This window comes from Berghia stephanieae, chromosome 8, assembly GCF_034508935.2.
Source record: "Berghia stephanieae isolate SIO BIC M18660-M18661 chromosome 8, UCSD_Bste_1.3, whole genome shotgun sequence".
In the NCBI taxonomy this organism is placed as follows: Eukaryota; Metazoa; Mollusca; class Gastropoda; order Nudibranchia; family Aeolidiidae; genus Berghia; species Berghia stephanieae.
Window position 1 is genome coordinate 13,655,298 of NC_088367.1, and position 20,000 is coordinate 13,675,297.

The 20,000-nt window shown below is 37.0% G+C and overlaps 1 protein-coding gene across 1 annotated transcript in view; it reads left to right on the forward strand.

The window, feature by feature from the left end:
• The first annotated feature begins 2,651 nt into the window (after positions 1 to 2,651).
• LOC144978199 (uncharacterized) overlaps positions 2,652 to 20,000 on the forward strand; it is a 43,887-nt gene continuing 26,538 nt past the window's right edge. The window contains exon 1 of the mRNA XM_078923948.1: positions 2,652 to 2,958. The gene's annotated coding sequence lies outside the window, so the exon portion shown is untranslated. The remainder of the gene's footprint in view (positions 2,959 to 20,000) is intronic.

Consider the following 20,000-nt stretch of genomic DNA (forward strand, 5'->3'; position numbering starts at 1 on the left):
CAACACAAAGCTCTATGGCGAGGCTGAGGACCTAAAGCGGACCACAGACTTCATAGCAGATATCGGACTGCAGCCATAGATGTCCATCAGAGGAACGAAGAAGAAGAAGAAGAAGATAACTGGAAACACGAATGCCAGGTCATAATAACGCGATCATGTCGTAGAAAATTTAAAGAAAAATCTAAAGACTCATCTTTTCCAGAAATTTTTATCCTAGGCATTTTCTTTAAGACGAGTATCTAAATTATACGTTTTATTTTTTGATTCCATTTTGTTGAATGTCAATTTCATTTTGTAAAACTTGCATAGTTATTGTGAGCGACTGTTGTCTGTGTTTGGCTCGGTACGAGTGTGCTTATGGTTTGACAAGTATATTGTAAAGCGCTTTGAGGCTTCGGCGTTTAGCGCTATAGAAGAACACTTCATTCATTCATTTCGTCCAGAGTCATTTTTGCAAATTCTGGGACTCACAACCGGTACTACTAATTGCCGTCCGGAGCAGAACGAGGAGCTTTCGGAAAGCGGACGACTTCTGGAAAATTTCGTACAGGTCTGAGGGCCTCCGGATGGCTTGAGAATGCTTTAGATGACCCCCGGACAGCTTTCCTGGGTCGCCGGGTGGCTCCGGACGGCTCCGGACGGCAATTAGTAGGACCCCGCACGGCGCCTGTTCTTGTTGAGGGAATGCCATTTCGCGGCTGCGATGGGGGCTCAAACCCGCGACCTGCTGATGGTACGACACCTGCGCCTGGCCGGGGAGAGCGTGGCTCCACTGTGTGAGCTATCCACCATTGGACGCGGGTTCGAGCCCAAATCGCCGCCGCGAAATTTTTATTCTCTATTGTCTTCTGGCACTTTCCTTCTCACTTCATTTCGTGTTATTATCAAAACAAGTGCCCTTCTCACTTCATTTCTTGTTGTTATCAAAACAAGTGCCCTTCTCACTTCATTTCTTGTTATTATCAAAACAAGTACCCATCTCACTTCATTTCTTGTCATTATCAAAACAAGTGCCCTTCTCACTTCATTTCTTGTTATTATCAAAACAAGTGCCTGCTCCACTCACTTTTCTGATTGATTGAAGGCCAAATGATGTTGGTAATTATTGTCTTCCTTGTTGTTGTTGTTGTTGTTGTTGTTGTTGTTGTTGTTGTTGTTGTTGTTGTTATTGTTTTGTTTCTGTTATTGTCAACGTTACATTTATTAATATTGGTATCGGTGTTATTGTTGTCATTGTTGATGATGATAATGTTGTGTTGCTGTTTCTGTTGTTGCTGCTCATTGTACGATTTTATCGTCTGTCAAGACAAATGTGTTTTCTTTTTAATTTTTTTCAAAATTGCCAACAAGCACAGAATAACTGGCAAATCTAAAACTATTTTTTTACAGATTGGTATACGAGTAACTTTCAAACTTTTTCTTTTAATTCTGGCAATTCTATCACCTGTTGACTCAAAAGATTATTTTTTAAATCCGGTAGGGCATAATGATCGGTCATTTAATGTACGGAATCGCCATCTGGCTGTCCTGTTGCCAGATTCATTTGCGCGTACCTACAGACTTTATTCCCGAACCGATTTTTGATATTTGATGGCTCAAACGATTCGTCTCCGCTCCATCTATGTTCATTTCCACAAGAAGTAGATGAATAATTTATAGAGTACCGGTTCGTTATATATAGCCTTTATTTCCTCGAAAAGATTATTGTGGGTTTTCCATAAGTCGGTTGGTTTAATAAGTAGTGATGGCAGCATCAAATTGACTTCTTATTTATTTATCTATTTTATATTTAATTGTTTTTGTTTTGTTTTTTGTTGTTTTTTGTTTATTTTTTATTTTTTTTTTTTTTTTTTTTTTTTGGGGGGGGGGGGGGGGTCAAATATTTACGTTGCTGGCGGCTCGTACATGTATAAGATGAATTCCGCGTGAAATCAATAAGTCAACAAGCATAATTGAGCGGATGATCATGAGGGTGGATCACGCGGGTCGACCGGATTATTCACCTGACTTTTTCTATGACTGCGCCCCCCCCCCCCCCCCCCCCCCCCCCGGCCAATTCCTTCCTCACTCTCTCGCGTGCGTCCCTCCGTCCCTCCGTCCGTCCGTCCGAAGTGTTTACCGTTGTTGTCAGACAAATCGCCGTGTACTTAAGTGATATTATGATTATCTCAAAGGAAGTGTGACATGCGTTTACCTGGATTTACGGTTAAGATACAATCGAATTACAGCAAGTATCAATTTTCCGTGGTACATTATCCGTCGATTATCACCTTTGCCGCCATGCGGACCGCGGAGAAAATCTATCATCGTGGCGATCGCTCCTTGCTTGCATACGGCGGTCACGGACTCCCGGGAATCATTGACAAGAAAAATAGCTATTTCCGTGATCCGTGCTGCCGAAGGCGAAATTGAGCGTAATCTTCCGTGTGTGCTTCATACGGGCCGCTACAATCGACATTCTCTGTTGTTAGCAGCAGTTCTGACCCCTTACATTTATGCTATACCCCGCCAAGCACCCATCAGTGATATATCTACCCACCCGAATATTTTATACACTCGACAGGGGGTGAGGTTCTCGTGATTACCAGCTAAGCCTCTCGTGTGTAAAATTGAGCCATTTATTTTTCCCCTCGCTCCCTCCCCTCGGCGTTTCAAACACGAGATCGCGAATGATCCGGGCGGACGTGAAGCATAAACAGACGACCGAGAAGGCACCGCGAAGGCTTCCGACCCGCTGAAAGGGGTGGGGCGTCTCTTTCATCAATGAGCGACCCAACAAGTGCCGCTTCGGCTCGTCATAACGCCATCTACCGGAATATGAAACACAACAAGTCGACGGAACAGTAATCGATGACAAGTGCCCACGGCGAAAAGTAGGCGTTGAGTCGTTGACAACATCAAACATTATTCCCATTGTTGTGTGTGCGTGTGAAATATCTGTGCTCTCTCAAGTCTGTGGTAAGTGATTGTTTCATCATTTTTTCTCTTATATCATTTTAGTTAACTAAGGTGAAAAGTTTGGCCCAAATGTATTTTGAGAAGAGTAATTACCCCTTCTCGACAACTCCGTTACCGTTGTGGGGATAAACAAACATGGCGGAAGTAGTGTAGTGTTCGAGTGGCGGTATTTGACAACGGAATAATTATAACTTTTATAAACTTTGTAAAAGTTATATATCTTTCCTCTAAGATTTCCAGTTTTTCTCTTTAAGAAATTGATGAAACTTTTAAAGACCAATACGGTAGCCGTTTGCCTATTTATTTTTTATCCTTCTTTTTTACCAGATGGCTCGTCCTCGCATTCCTCTTATATTATTATTAATTTAGTTGGCCCGCTGAGGATTCCGATTCGCGAGATTTGAGCCGTTGTGTATCAATGATCATAAATATCCGTAGGGTGCTCGATTTGCCCGGCAGACCCACTTATCGCGCTGCGGAGAGCCGATAAAAACACGCCTGGCGGTCTTCATAACAATCCACGCGATCTCAATAAGAGTTTATTTACTGACGGATTCAGTGATTCAGTACTTGTGATAACACTTTGATTTAGAACAATAACCAGTGAGGTATCAATAGTATTTTTATTTCCTTCTTCTTCTTCTTCTTCTTCTTCTTCTTCTTCTTCTTCTTCTTCTTCTTCTTCTTCTTCTTCTGTGCGGCTATGTTGTCTTGTGGTATGACACTCGCTTTCGGATTGGAAGGTCCTGCCTGGGTTCGAGCCTCGCTCGGCGCATAACTGAGTCCTCGGAAAAGGCTCTTTACTCACATTTTCTCACCGTACTCAGGTGTAAAATGAGTACCTGGCCGTTAACAGCGTTGTTTATTTCGGGGAAAAAAGTGGTAATGTCGCCTAACAGGCGTCCTGTTTCGTTCTACATGTTACGTGTTGCTGTTGGTCAGGGACCCTTTGTAAAGCGCTTTGAGCTCGTTTAGTGGATATTGCCTTATATAGAAATATAAAAGCTCAATTTAATTAATTTAATTTAATTTAATTTAATTCTTCTTCTTCTTCTTCTTCTTCTTCTTCTTCTTCTTCTTCTTCTTCTTCTTCTTCTTCTTCTTCTTCGTCTTCTTCTTTTTCTGTATATATATAAAAAATTATATTATATAGATACATATATATATATATATATATATGTGTGTGTGTGTGTGTGTGTGTGCGTGTGTGTGTGTGTGCGCGCGCGCGTGAGTGTTTAAATAAATTTATAATATATATATAATTTATATATACAAAGAAATTGAAAACTGGCGAGCAGGAATTGGTGTAAGATGTAAATTTGAAAAGGTGTGTCGACCCTGATACAGTGCTATTATTATTAATATTATTATCATCATCATCATCATCATCATCATCATCATCATCATCATCATCATCATCTTCATCTCATCATTATTATTATTATTATTATTATTATTATTATTATTATTATTATTATTATTATTATTATTATTATTATTATTATTATTATCGTCGTCATCATCATCGTCTTTATTATTATTATTATTTATTATTATTATTATTATTATTATTATTATTATTATTATTATTATTATTATTATTATTCAATCGGCGTTTTTACACACATCATCCCCATGTTCCGGTAGCCAAGCGTGCAGTATGGTACGCGCGCCTTTTTGAACTTTCGTTTGTTTTGTTGGGTTTTTTTTTTTTTCAATGAATTCAGGAGTGTTATTTTTTTTAATGCTTTGAGTTAGATAGTTTCATATGTTTTGATTGGTTAAATAAATAAAATTGGTGCTCGATAATTGACAAAACGTAAAAGCATAATAAAGCTATAGATGATCGCTGGACAGGCTACAACAGATTTTAATATCTGATTTTTAAAATCATGACATACTTTAATCATTATAATACATTGATTTCCATGAGAGACCCCGCCACTCGAAAGCCTGTTCCGCCTAAGTGCCCGCTGTTCAAAAAAATTGTAATATCGCCTAGCAGGCGTCATGTTTCGACCTGTATGCTAAGTGGTGCTGTTGGCTAGGGACCCATTGTAAAGTGCTTTGATATTGCTCTAATACAAAAGCCCAAGTTATAAAAAAAAATTAATAATAATAATAATAATAATTAGAAAAAAAATAAATTTAAAATATAAATAAAATAAATAAATAAATAAATATATAATATATATATATATATATATATATATATATATATATATAATATATATATATATATATATATATATAATCAGAAGGCGATCAGTAATATAACTAAATGGAACAGAATTATATTAACTCCGAGGTCGCAGTGCCTTCTCGTGAGTTGATCTGCGACCTTCGACTTCAATGTGAGCGACTCACCACTACGCTGTCGACTCGTCATGTATAAATGAAGTTTACGCGTGGGTGAGCAGTCACCGGAAGATGACCAGATTTCTTTGTTCGATGAGCCAAATAGCATAAAAATACCAAAAATCAGGACCCATTCTTATGTTAGCACACCAAGCACTTCGGCAATGACTATAGATAGTTCGAAGATGTCGTCACTCAGGTCTTTGTTGTTGTTTTTTGCCATCACCGTGTATGAATAATACTCACTGAACTGTATTAACCCGACTATAAACGTTCATGGATACACACAGTTTTGTGTGTTTGGTCCGTTTACACTTCCGGATGGCAATGTTATGAGCTTCTTAGCCTAGCGCATACTATCTATATTTACTACGAAATTTCGTTCTTATATAGATTTTCTAAACTCAAGTTCCAGACTAAATCTGACCTTTGACCTTAACCCTTTCCTTACCACCTATTGGAAAATCGTCACATTTGTTACGATGCCACCGTCTCCTTTCTCATCCAGATTTAATGTCTTTTTGCTATAGCTATAAAAAAAAAACTTGACATTCTGTAATAGAGCTCATATTGGCGAACACTATTATGTATAGAATGTTCTTGTTGCTTTTCTGTTTGAGTAAGATATGTCTGTTTTTCTGTTGGGTGGGTGTGAAGTTTTGGGGAAAATTCTGAAAATGGCTGGTATGGAGAGGGTTAATAAGTCTTAGTCTGCTGCTCTTTGGTCCAAACCCCTTGTCTAATTCCTTTAGCCTTGAACTTGAGCTTTTTTATATATATAGCGCAATATCCACTAAACGTGCTCAAAGATCTTTACAAAGAGTCCCACACCAACAGCAACATGTAACATGTAGAACGAGACAGGGCGCCTGTTAGGCGATATTACATTTTATCCCCCGTCTGAGACAACGCTGTTCACGGTTAGGTACTTATTTTACACACGAGTGCGGTGAGAAAATGTGAGGAAATACCCTTTTCCAAGGACTCAACTAAGCGAAGAGTCAGGCTCGAACCCGGGACCTTCCTATCCGAAAGCGAGTGTCAAACCACAAGACCACATAGCCGTTTGCGCCTGATTACCATGGAAACTTGCGTCGTCAACAATGTGGCAGCCATATTGTTTGGAGATTTATACTTGACGTTGACGTCGAAATAAAATTCGATGAGAAGTAAGTATTCTACAGACATAAAATGTCTTGTCGATGTTGTTACTGGCTTTTAAAGCTGTTTTTATCGTCGAAATTACACATTATTTTCTTGTGGAAACTTTTTAAAAATAAAAATAAATAACGAATCCGATCGCTCATTTTGCGGCGCTGCACTGCGGCACAATATCTCAGCCTACCTACAACACATAACATTGTTTAGTGGCAATATAGTACATTAAGTCATAAAGACTGAATTATTCGATGTTACTTATTCTTATTCTTTAAAGTTTTCATATGTCTTTTCCCCTCGATGTTTTCATAAATATAAAGATGACCCGTTTAACGCTCAACATTTATGTTTGTATTTATACATTTATGACAATTAAATCAAATTCAAAAGAAATTTATTCGGAAAAAAGATAGAGTAGACAAGATAAGAGTTTACGTTGCATGAAATTTGAGATCGATAATGCAATGTAATATATCTTTTTGTAAAACGGTCGCGCTCTAATGTGCACAATGTATTCATACGCCGAATTCAACCTTCAATTGACGAAATGCTAATCCAACTTTAAGTCTCAATCTTTTTATCCAACGCGACGAATTGGAACCTTCTCGGTTTAGATACGTGCTGTGATATTATAGAGCCAAGTAGAAATCATCATTGTTTTGTTTCCAATGATATTATTACTCGTATTATTATCAGCATACACATCAAGGGAGACGGACGGACCGATGCCTGATAAAAAATTATTATCTCATATTATTATTATAATATTTCGATTTGTGCTGTCGGGAAAGCTAGCATACGAACCAAGTGTTGTTGAGCGTGGTTAATGACGAAATCGGTGCCAGTGATCGAGAGAAGAAAAAAAACATACTCAGTTTACTGCGTTGCGCCCTTGGGTAAAGCACCCTGCACCTCGCACCTTGTCCTTCTTTGACCAAAAGGTGAATGAGAACCTGAATAGAGCCGTGACGGAAAGGCAGGAATCTAACTGGAGACTTATTCCGTTTAAAAGGTTCTACAATACAATATGGCCTGCTGGGGAAATAAGACTAATAAATAGAGGTGCCTAAATGAGTCAATAAAATGGAGATAAAGATAAAGGGAGTAAATATGACTCATGAATGAACAACACAAAACAAACGACGTTTCAGCCCTTGGCCTTTATCAAGGTTATACATAAGAGTTATAATATTCTACATTAAGGTTATACATTGATAAATGACAATCTAATATAAATATATGTGTATTCTGTGTTTACTTGATAAAGGCCAAGGGCCGAAACGTCGTTTGTTTTGTGTTGTTCATTCATGATTCTGATTTTCTCCCTTTATCTTTATCCCCATAGGGAAATAAGAAGCGATATATAAAGGGCATCCGTCGTAAATATGATATAGATAGATTGTCCTTTTCGTTAAATGCTTCTGTGTACATATAATTTGTCGCGGGTAATCCGATAATATATTTGTGTCTTGTGGTATGACACTCGCTTTCGGATCGGAAGGTCCTGGGTTCGAGTGTAGCTTGGCGCATAGTTGAGTCCTTGGAATAGGCTCTTTATCCACATTATTTCATCGTACTCAGGTGTAAAATGAGTACCTGGTCGTTAACAGCGTTGTCTCTGTCCGAAAAAAGGTAACATCGCCTAACAGGCGACATGTCACGTCCTACATGTTAAGTGTTGCTGTTGGCCATGGACCCTTTGTAAAGCGCTTTGAGCACGTTTAGTAGATATTGCGCTATATAAAAGCTCAAGCTTTACTGCAATAGGACATCCGTATTAATTGTTGCTCTCTCATTGTAGTAATAATAGTCCTTCCGAGCTATAAGGCCTTTGGAACCGGAGTTTATTCCAGTTTCTATAGCGTGAAACGGTCAATAGCAATTGTTTGTTACCCTGTTCATAGGACACTAACTAGTATTTTCCGCCTCAGTTACACAATCATTGCTCTGTCGAATTCACCTGGGATCGACCCCTTGTAAAGCGCTTTGAGCACATTTAGAAGATATTGCGCTATATAAAGCTAAAAAATAGACTTATTTCCGCACTTCCCTCATTTTTATACAATCTTTATTTATATAGAATTCCGTTCTGGAAAAGAAAAGTACAATAACATTTCCAGTTTCTTCTTCTTCTTCTTCGTTCCCGTCACGTCACATGGTCAGTCCGGTCTGGTGAATGAAGCCCACAGTGGTCCTGAGGTCGTCCTCACTGCCGTACAGCTTCTTTGAGTATGGGGTTGGGTCAGGCCAGAAGTTCCTTCTCAACTGGTTGTACCTTGGACATTCCATTAGGACATGATGTCCATTTTCATTTTCAAGTCCGCAGTCACATTGTCCAGGCACCTGCTCTGGACATCCTCCACATAATATGTTCCTTTAACTGGTTGTGTCCAGTTCTCAGTCTGAAGATGATGACCTGTTCCTTTCTGTCGAGCACCTTGATTGGGTCATTCATGTTGTATTCTGGGTGCTTCTCTCTCCATCTCTGAGACTGGATAAATTTGGCCATTTTGTTCATTTCTTCCAGGATCACCTTTGACCCCTTACTGACGACGTTCGACTTGTTTTCTAATCGGACACAAGATTTTACCTCTGTCATCAGCTGGGGATTGTAATCACATTTTGGCTAAAACAGAATATCGTAGTATATATTTTATAAGCGTTTTTATTCGTAGAAACATATATCAAACTTTTAAAAAATATCTTGAGCTTTTATACATTTGAAATATTCACAAATTGTGTAATGCGCTTTACAAGAGGTAATAAGCAAGCAGCAACATATAACATGTCTCCGAAGGCGAGAATCATACTACAAGATCTCAAATCCGCACAATCATAACCAAACAATAAGAGGAAGACATATATTTGATATATACAAAAAAAAAAATTTTTTAATTGTAATGTCGCCTAACAGGCGTTATGTCTCGTTCTTTATGTTACTTGTTGCTGTTGGTCAGGGGCCAATAAAGCGCTTTGAGCACGTTTAGTGGATATTGCGCTATATAAAAGCTCAACTTTCTTTCTTTATTTCTTTCTATCACTAAAAAACCTGAATATCAGTTGCACACATTGAATGTATCTATCCAGTCTCCCCGAGGACTGGTTTCACACTTCCAGGGAGATTGGAACCATGATGTTGACATCACACTTATTTAGTTCCCTACTCAGCTTGGCCAGTAAAGGGTTAAAACAATTGCAAGAATAATATTTTGAAATCTGGAAAGGACGCACTAACCCCAGAAAAAGCTTTAACTACACTTCACCTCTATAATACAAACTCTCATTAATAATGGATGCCGTGGCAGTTTTGAATTTCTTTCTTTCGATAATATGTCACTCTTTTTTCATTTGTAACCCCCTTAAAATTTCATCGAGCAACCCAGGACTTTGAGTTGCCATGCTCTGACTAAACAATTTCTTTTACTTTGGCCAGAATTATTTTATTTATTTTTTTTGCTTTCTTTTTCTTCAAATGTCGATTCATTTAGATTTAATCAAAACTTGCCAAAATTGTAAATAATATTTAAATTTTATATATAAATTTTTTGAGGAGTTTGATAAGTTCGGGGTAAGTTTAATCGATTTAATTATTTTGAAATTAACGTTTTCTGGCCAAAATGGAATAATAAAAAGTGTTTTGTCGTGGTACGGAGGTGAGTTTTCTAGATGTTGCCCCTTTTGTCATTTTTCTATCACAGGAAATGAATAATTCACGAGACATCGATGTGTTTGTGATAATATAATCGATAGCAAACTTAGTGACCCCTCCGAGTTCACAAGGTTTTATGGCTAAAATGTGTAAATAAATTGTGAAGTGGTTAATATTGCCCTCTATGTATCTCTCTAATTAAGACATGCATTTTTGTTTTCGGTGGGGAATGTATTTAGTATGTATTATGTACAGTGTGTAAATCATTTCAAAGGTCAATCCGTTGTCGGTGTTGTCTGATCTCTCTCTCTCTCTCTCTCTCTCTCTCTCTCTCTCTCTCTCTCTCTCTCTCTTCCCCCCCCTCTCTCTCTTTCTTTATTTCTTTCTTTTTCTCCCTCTCTCTCTTTCTCTCTCTCTCTCTCTCTCTCTCTCTCTCTCTGTGTGTGTGTGTGTGTGTGTGTGTGTGTGTCTGTGTCTATCTGTTTCTCTCTCTGTCTCCTCTCTCTCCCTATCTATCTATCTATCTATCTCTCCCCCTCTCTCTCTCTGTGTGTGTGTGTGTGTGTGTGTGTGTGTGTGTGCCAAAATTATGGGTTGATTAATTATGTTTAATTTAATGATATTTAATTATTATTTAATCAAATGTAATGAGCAGAGAGTCATATGAATTAGCATGCTTGATTCCTTTTCCTATTCCATTTGTTGTTGTTTGTTCATTCTATGAATTGGAATATTTGGAAATGCGAGATTATGGAAACGTTCTATACTTTTTGCATTATCTACACGTATAGACTGTGGAATAAATTATATCATATCTGTATTTGTTCGTGTGTTTGTATGTGTGTGTGAGTATGTGTGTGACTGTGTGTGTGAAAGTGTCTGTGTTTGTGTAGACAGAGCAGGGAAGGGATAGAGAGACTTCGTGGGTGTGTGTGTGTATATAATATATATATATATATATATATATATATATATATATATATATATATATAGATAGATAGATAGATAGATAGATAGATAGACAGACAGACAGACAGACAGACAGACAGACAGACAGACAGACAGATAGACAGACAGACAGACAGACAGACAGACAGACAGACAGATAGATAGATAGATAGATAGATAGATAGATAGATAGATAGTAATTGATGGGTGGGTGGGTATGTAGGTAATTCGAGAGAATGAGTGAAAGATAGTAAGAGAGAGGAAGGGGTGAGAGACACACACACACACACACACACACACACACACACACAGAGAGAGAGAGAGAGAGAGAGACAGAGAGAGAGAGAGAGAGAGAGAGAGAGATGCCTTCGATAGAGCAATTTATAATTACATACTAATAATCATTTTTTTTGTTATTTATCACAAAGTGCCTAGTATGCTGCGAAAAATATGAAACAGATTCAGTTCATAGTCTGTACGAATTAATTTAAAATTAAAAATGAAAATTAAACTCGAAATGACTAATGATGTAATTAAACTCTTTAACTCCTTCTCAAAAATGGGGCTCAATTTTACAAAGAGCATAAGACTGAGTATTTTACTTAAACGCATACCATCAATAGGAATTTCTCAGTTGGAATATTATATTCAGTCCCATCACTGTTTCAGGTTTACCTAAGAGGGTTTTTAAAAAAATTGTTGATGCTATGCGCTGAAGTCACAACAACCGCCGGCCAGATGAAAATAATCAACACACAAAACGACGTGTTAACCTAAAAGTTTATAGATAGATAGTCTGATTGATATATTAATCTTTTTCCAGAACTAATCACCGAACTGGCGGTCTTAAAACAAAAACAAAGAGGTGTATGGCGTCAACTCCATTCCTTCTATAGGGCTTATTTTGGTCACAGGAGATCCAGTCCCGTTGTTTGAGATTTACCTCTATAGATAGAATGAAGTTGACGTCACTCGGGTCATTGTTATTGTTTTTTGATATCCACCTTTACGAGTAATTCTCATTTAACTGTATTATCCAGACTATAAACGTTCATGGTTACACAGGGTATTGTGTGTTGGTCTGTTATACTTCCGGATGGCAATGTTGTGAGCTTCTAAGCCAAGCGCATACTATCTATAAGGATAAAAAGAATTTAGAATGAATGAATGAATGAATGAATGAATGAATGAATGAATGAATGGGCCGATAGCATGGTTTATTGACAAACTGCAGCGGGAGGAAGGAATGCTGCCATGCCATGCCTTCCCTTCTCTCGTGTTCATGCTTCAGGCCTCAACTCGTTCCGTTAGAGATTATTATTATGTTTATATTTTTGTCGTAATAGATTCATGCAGGTTTTGTTTGTTTTTGGCGTCGTTAGAATTGTGCTTACGGCCGGGCCGTATACCAACCAATCTTATAAATGGCAAGTTTTCTGTGTTTGCTTTATGTTATTTACACGACTTGTGCGTGGATTGCAAGGGAATCAAATATCAAAACACGGACTGAGCTTATGTTTATTTGTGTGCTTGGAGATTGCCTGGCCAAATGTAATGTTATGTGTTTTATGGTATTAATATTAAAATGAACATCTGCGCTTTTGTGGCATGCAGGTGTTAATTCTTAACAGACTTTTGTTTACTCTTTTCACTTTTCGCTGATAGGAAAATGATGTATGCAATGGTTTTATATAAATTGTGCACAGATTCAGATTGAAAAAAAAAGGAAAATTTTGCTTGACATAAGCAATGCATGATGATACAGTAGAACTCGGATACAACGGGATTAGTATGACTGGCAAAAAAAAAAAAAAAGAATACTGTTGTTGCAGAGTCCCGTTATATCCATGTATACGGTATTTCGGGGATTAAAAAATTTCCCGTCATATCCGAGCTCCCGTTGCATCCGAGACCGTTGTATGCGAGCTGTCCTGCAGTCAGCTGTTGCACGTTAATGAAATGTATAAATAAATATAAGAAATATTTCTATAGTTATCCACGCACCAGTTGGCATCAAGCATTTAAAGAAAATGAAAAGATTCCAGATGGAAGTGACCTGATGATAAAATGAGACAAATTTTTAGTTATTTTTTTTTAAATAAATAAAAAAAAAAATTCCCTTTATTCATCCCATAGGGGACATTTGTCTCTAGGGTCTATTCCAAGGGAAGACTAGAATAACCCAGGCGTCAGCCGCAGTGCAGCGCCGCAAATTGAGCTAGGGCGAGGTGACTTGCTCAAGGCCGCACAGCGCAGCGGGTAATCGAACTCGGTACATTTCGGGTACGAAGCGAAGACCGTACCGCTGAGCCACGCTATGATTGTTTGTCAAATAGAATATAGATAGAATGCGCTTGGCCAAGGAGTTCACAACAGTGCCATCCGGAAGTATAACGGACCAACACAAACTCTGTGTAACCATGAACTTTTATAGTCTGGTTAATACAGTTTAGTGAGAACAACTCACAAACGCGGATGGCAAAAACAATAACAAAGGCCTGAGTTACGTCATCTGCATACTATCTATATAAAGGTGTGTAAAGCAATCGGGCAACATTAAGCACGTCCAAAATCCAGCGAGTAGTATCTTGAATGCTTTAGAGATTTTCACTACATCAACACCAATTTCTCGTCAAATGTCTTTACCAATGTCAAATAACGTGTACTTATTTGCAGGTCTGGTAAAACAAATTGTTATGGACTCATTGTTGGAATGGAAATACTCTCAACCCAACGCAAAATAATGTCCATTACAACAATATTAAATCAAGCCTGCCATACGCTTCAACAGTCGTAACGTCACTTCCTTCCTAATGACGCATGGTAACTTAGTAACACTGGCTCTAAACTATCGGAACAATGGCGGACGCCCGTATGAAATATTTCTCCGGCGAGCATAAAAGCGTATCCAGAGGGGAAAACTCATAAATTTGATCTTGTTTTGACTTTTACACATTCTGATCACAAGTTCTAGCCAGCATGAAGAATAAAAAGTAATGATTTTCTTTGTTTAGAACCAAGATGTTCGCCGTTGCCGGGCGGCGTGACATCAGACTACTGAACCCAATTGCGTTCACTTATCAGACCAAATAAATAATAATGTGAAATTGAATGTAAGCTTCAATTCAATCACAAAAAAAGATCAAATGAACGTTTCGGGTTTCCCCTTTATCAACAAACATCCTGTTTTGTTGATAAAGGGGAAACCCGAAACATTCATTTGATCTGTTTTTGTAATTAAATTGAAGCTTACATTCAATTTCACATTATTATTTATTTCTTTGAGCTTCGAGCAACAACATTTATATTACCTTATCAGACCAATCAATATGTGTATGATGCCAACCAATATTAGATTGATGAACAGGTAGATATTCTTTAATTTGAGATGGATTTCATTATGCAAATAAAATGTCATATTTCCAACTAGATATCATAGTAATAAGTAACTTTGTTAGTTTTACATTTGTTGAATAAACGCTGTCTTACAGTAACATGGTATTTTAACGGTACTCTGGAAAAACACATTTTAAAACATTTTGGGCAGAAGACAAGTCCTTCAAATATAGTACATCGATGAAAATGACAATCATCGTGTCAAATACTCTAGAAACCATGGACTTCAAGAGTGTCCCAAAATTCAGAGTTTTAGACAAGTTTAGGGGGGCGAAGTGGCCGAGTGGTCACATTGCACTGTGACCCGGAACGACCCGGGTTCGAGCCCCGCTTCAGGCACTTTCGTTTTTTTTTCATTGAGGAAGATTATTGACCCCCGTTAATTTGCTCACTTGGACAACATGGGTGATTCATGTTGACATCAGACATCTTGTTTGATGAGTTATCTATATTCCTTCGTGGAATGCATAGGCGACGATATCTTATGATGTCGTGGCGGAAAAGGCATAATTTTTAATTTTTAGGATCATTTTAATCTATAGGTGGTTGAAGGACGAGATTTTTGGCTTAAATATTAAAATGTGTCGGGGTTTTTTTCTTCAGAATACGACAGTGTTGTTTCTAGTCGAGATAATCATTCTAGTTTCAGGCTAGGATACTTGGACGGGTGGCAACAATGTAAAACACCAGCCCCGACTTTGTAAGTCATTTTACACACATTATTCCCATCTCGACTCAAATTATATGAATGGACACTCTGGGTTTAGACATATTATGTAAAAGCTTTCTGTTCATGATGATTTTTTATTTTTTAAATTTTTTTTGGTCATCGGATAGCAGATAATCTGTTGTGATACTGTCCGGTGATGAGGCTTAAGGATCCGTTGGGATCTGTTCTGTTGGAAGCCAAAGGATCGTTTACACGAGACTTCTCTTAAAGTCTTTCATCAGAGCGTAAAGCTCATGGACTAAAGCGTCAAGCCGCCGGTTTTCTTTACCATTGAAAGTGATTGCTGGCTAACTTTTTATTTTCGTACACAACACTTTTCAATCTGTTATTACATTGCCCGGTAGGAGGTTTAATTAAGTATCTATTGGGATCGATTCTATTGGGGTCTGATGGTCGGTTACATGAAAGTTCTCCTAAAGTCTTTCATCAGAGCCTTAAAGCTCATCGACTGAAGCATTAAACCGATTTTCGTTAACGTTGAAAGTGATTGCTTGCTAGCTGTCGTATACGACACTTGTCAATCGCAAGAATGTTCCTTCCTATAAAAAAAAACAACAACAACAAACAAACAAACAAAAACAAAAACGACCCCGATCCTTTTGCTTTTGAGGCAATTGGTCTACCAGCGGAGCTCTCTCAAGTCTCAGTACTCGGTACTCTTAGGTATCGGGAGCGGTTTAGGTCGAATGTAATAAAATGTCGATGTACCCAATAGATGCTGTTACTGATGATGTACTACCTTTACTGTTGTTTCTTCTGACTTTGGGATTTGTGGATGCTGCACGCAAATCATAAGTGTGCCTTGCATATTGCAAATTATTTAAATAATATATACATTACAGTTCAAACAGTCTCCCTCACGTCTCTACGAAACTTGCACTCAGTTTAAGTTATGTAGTAAAATAAATATCAAATTTCAGAATTTAAATGTAAATGGAAATTCCATTAAAAACCAAACGAAAAGTCTAGATATATATTATGATTTTACAAACGAATGAAGCGCAGGATGTCAGAATGTCATTTTTTTATAAAATGCGTCAGGTTTAAACTGAGAAATATATGCCGTGTACATGTTTGGCGTACAAATATAGACATTTCATTAGCTCCTTCCTTCAGGCTTGGATACTGCTGGCTTGGTCGACTGTATAGAGTTACAAAAATAACAGTGGCGTGGAAACGAATGGGACATCGGAGTCAGATCCCCCGTTCTTAAAGATATCTTTAGAAACCTACAAAAGAACATTTTAAGACATGCGAGAGACACGAAGGAGTGGAAGATTTCACGAGAGAGCATTACGGGAAGCTTAAGATATTAATGTCAACGATAGTTTGTAAACATCTATATTGATTTTATTAAAAAATGAATATTATTATAATATCAATATCGTGAAATGCAGATATCGATGAGATGAGGTCGGACAAGGTGGAGTGGATATTTGATTTGTTTTGTATTTCTTTTTCCACAAATATCTTCTTATTTTTAAAATATTTCAATTTAGACATAAAAAAAAGATATAAAGACTGTTATAATTATATTGAGTTTAGAATCAGAAAGCTCCGATGAACATTGACGCAGCGGAAACTTTCTCTTTTTGTCCGTTTAAATCTCTGTATCTATGTGAATTATTTAGTTTGTCATGTCGTTCGTGATAAAATCACCACATGTGGTGTTAGGTTACACTACTTTCGTGCCGTCTCAATAAAGGTGTTTTCTATCTATAATACAAGGCAAAGACGGCGCACCCAGCACCCCGTTTAACAACAAATGGACATTATTTACGACTCATAGCACCTTCACGAAACGTATAGGGTAGAATACGACATGCGTCTTAACTCACGCAATCCTCGAGTTATTTTGCTACTTTTCACTTTTGCTACTTTTGCTACTTTATTAAAAATGAGCATGTGCATATATAATTTTATTCAACTACCATTCATTAACATGTAAAAATTAAAAAAACATTAGCTTTGATACTACATACATCTATAATTTGTCTCATAAAAGTGTAGTGTAATAAATAGGCATGGAGTAAAAGTAAATCGGGTAAACTACGGATATAGTCGGTGTTAGGGTTGAATGAGTTAACTCAGTGCATACACACGGCAAAGACGACAATCAAAACACGATGTTTATCTTTAAGTCTTTAGCAACGACACTGACTGGATTTCTCAGAAAACGTTTGATGATTGATTTGGATGGATGAAGCCAGAGAGTCCCATTGCTTGGTTTCAAGGGGAAGGTTTCGTGTCTGTTTAGAGAAAAAATGGGTTAATATTAAAGCTTTATAGTCAGCTCCAAGAACCTGCCTTTATCAGTTTATATACAAAGTATATATATATATATATATATATATATATATATATATATATATATATATATATATATATATTGAATTGTGTTTGATACAAATATGGTACGAAAAGTGCTAAGTGTTAAGCAACTTTAAACCGGAACCACTTCAAGAAACAACAACAGTCAACAAAACAACTCAGTCCTGACGATGGCAAATTAAGCCTGAAACATTAATGTAGACTGTCTCAAACATTGTGGTAAATATTTTAAATAATATATATATATATATATATATATATATATATATATATATAGAGAGAGAGAGAGAGAGAGAGAGAGAGAGAGAGAGAGATAGATAGATAGATAGATAGATAGAATGAATGAAGTTGACGTCACTCGGATCTTTATTATTGGTTTTTTGTTGTTTTCTTTTTTTGTCATCCACGTTTATGAGTAATTCTCACTTAACTGTATTATCCAGACTATAAACGTTTAAGGTTACACATAGTTTTGTGTGTGGTCCGTTATACTTTCGGATGGCAGTGTTGTGAGCTTATTGGCCAAGCGCATAATATATATGTCTATCTATCTATCTATCTATCTATCTATATAATATATATATATATATATATATATATATATATACACACACACATATATATATATATATATATATATATATATATAGATAGATAGATATAGAAACATTGTGTGATCTTTTAATATGACAACTCTAATCGTAAGGTCCTGGGCTCGAGTCCGCTCTAAGCGGCGCATAGTTTCGTCCCTGTAAAAAGCGCTCTTTACTCACATTCTCACACTGTACTCAGGTGTAAACGGGTACCATTAACAACCGTTGTCTGTTGAAAAAAAATGTAATAACGCCTAACGGGCATCATGTCTTGTTTCACATGTTACGTGTTGCCGTTGGCTAGGGACCCCTTGCAAAGCGCTTTGAGCACGTTCAGTGGATTTTGCGCCATATAAATGCTCAAGTCTTTTCGTTGTTTTTTTTTTTTGTTTTTTTTCGTTTCGTTGTAGCTTTTTTTTTGGGTGGAGGGGGGGGGTGTCTTGTTGGGGGGGGGGGGGGGTTTGGTTGGTTTTGCTCTGTTATTTTTTATTTGTTTGTTTTTTGTTTTGTTTTTTTGTTTGTTTTTTTTTTTTTTTTTTTTGTTTTTTTTTTTTTGTTTTTTGTTTGTTTTTTTTTTTTTTGGGGGGGGGGGGCGGGGGTTATTTTATTATTGTATTTTTTAATTATTATTTTTCTTTTCAGCTAGAGTAGGACAATCACAATAATAGCTTTAGTTTCCATCTCAAAGTAATTTCCACCTCATCTAAATTTTGACCCAACTAATAAACACCCAATGATTACTTCTACTTGCTGCTTCGCTTTCAAATACCGTGAGCCTTGTAGTTAACTACTATAATAATAAATCTGTGATTCAAAACTGATATGATATAATATTGTAGTCATGGGGTCCTAACTTCAACCCCCCCCCCCCTCCCCCCACACCAAATCAATGAAAGCTGATTTTTTTTCTCTGAATTTTTTAGACTACTTTTTTCTGCTGTGTACATGGCACTATTTATGTTTTCAACAAGAAATTATTCCCATTTTTAGCTCATACCGGTGACCCTCATCCCCCCTCTCCCCGCCCCCCTTCACGTTTTAACTCACTCAACCCTAACACCGACTATAATATCCGTAGCTTACCCGGGTTACTTTTACCCTATGCCTATTTATTACATTTTTATGAGACAAATTATAGGCGAAGTATCAAAGGTACTGATTTTAGTTTGTACATGTCAATAATAGTTGAATAAGAATATCTATGAACATGCTCATTTTTAATACATTTTTCTTCCAATTTTGAAAAGAAGCAAAAATCTCTAGGACTGAGTGAGTTAAGCTTAGACTACACTGAGTCAGCTGGTTAATGATATTATGGAGAGAAAAAGAGAGGAAGAAGATGAAAATGATCTCATAAAATGAATGTTTTCTGAATAATGATGATGATTCGCTTGTAAGGAAAAACATAAAACGTACATCTAAATGGTTGTTTATGTAACAGATTTCTCTTTATTCGCTTCTTTTTATTTACCTTTTCATTTATAGACTTTATATATCTAGGTAAGCGCGTAACGTATTTTGCAGAGGAACTAAACATTAACGACATAATATTTACTAGCTTTATACGTTACTGTAAGCTCTCATCAATGTGTGTAAACTAAACAGATAACCAACTTTCATAGTGTAAAAAATAAAACCTTTTTAGTTACAGCACAGATATACGCAATGTAATGCACAAAGCAAATTATGACCAATAAAGAAGGGCTCGTGTTGAATAGTTTTAGATTGTATTGGTTACAGTGTATATATGTCTGTATGTATATAAACTCGTAGGCGGTCTTCAAGGAAGATACACGGGACTTCTAAAAATCTCGTGTTTAACTCTCTCCTTACCGGCCATTTTCCGGATTGTCCCCAATTCTTCACACCCAACCTATAC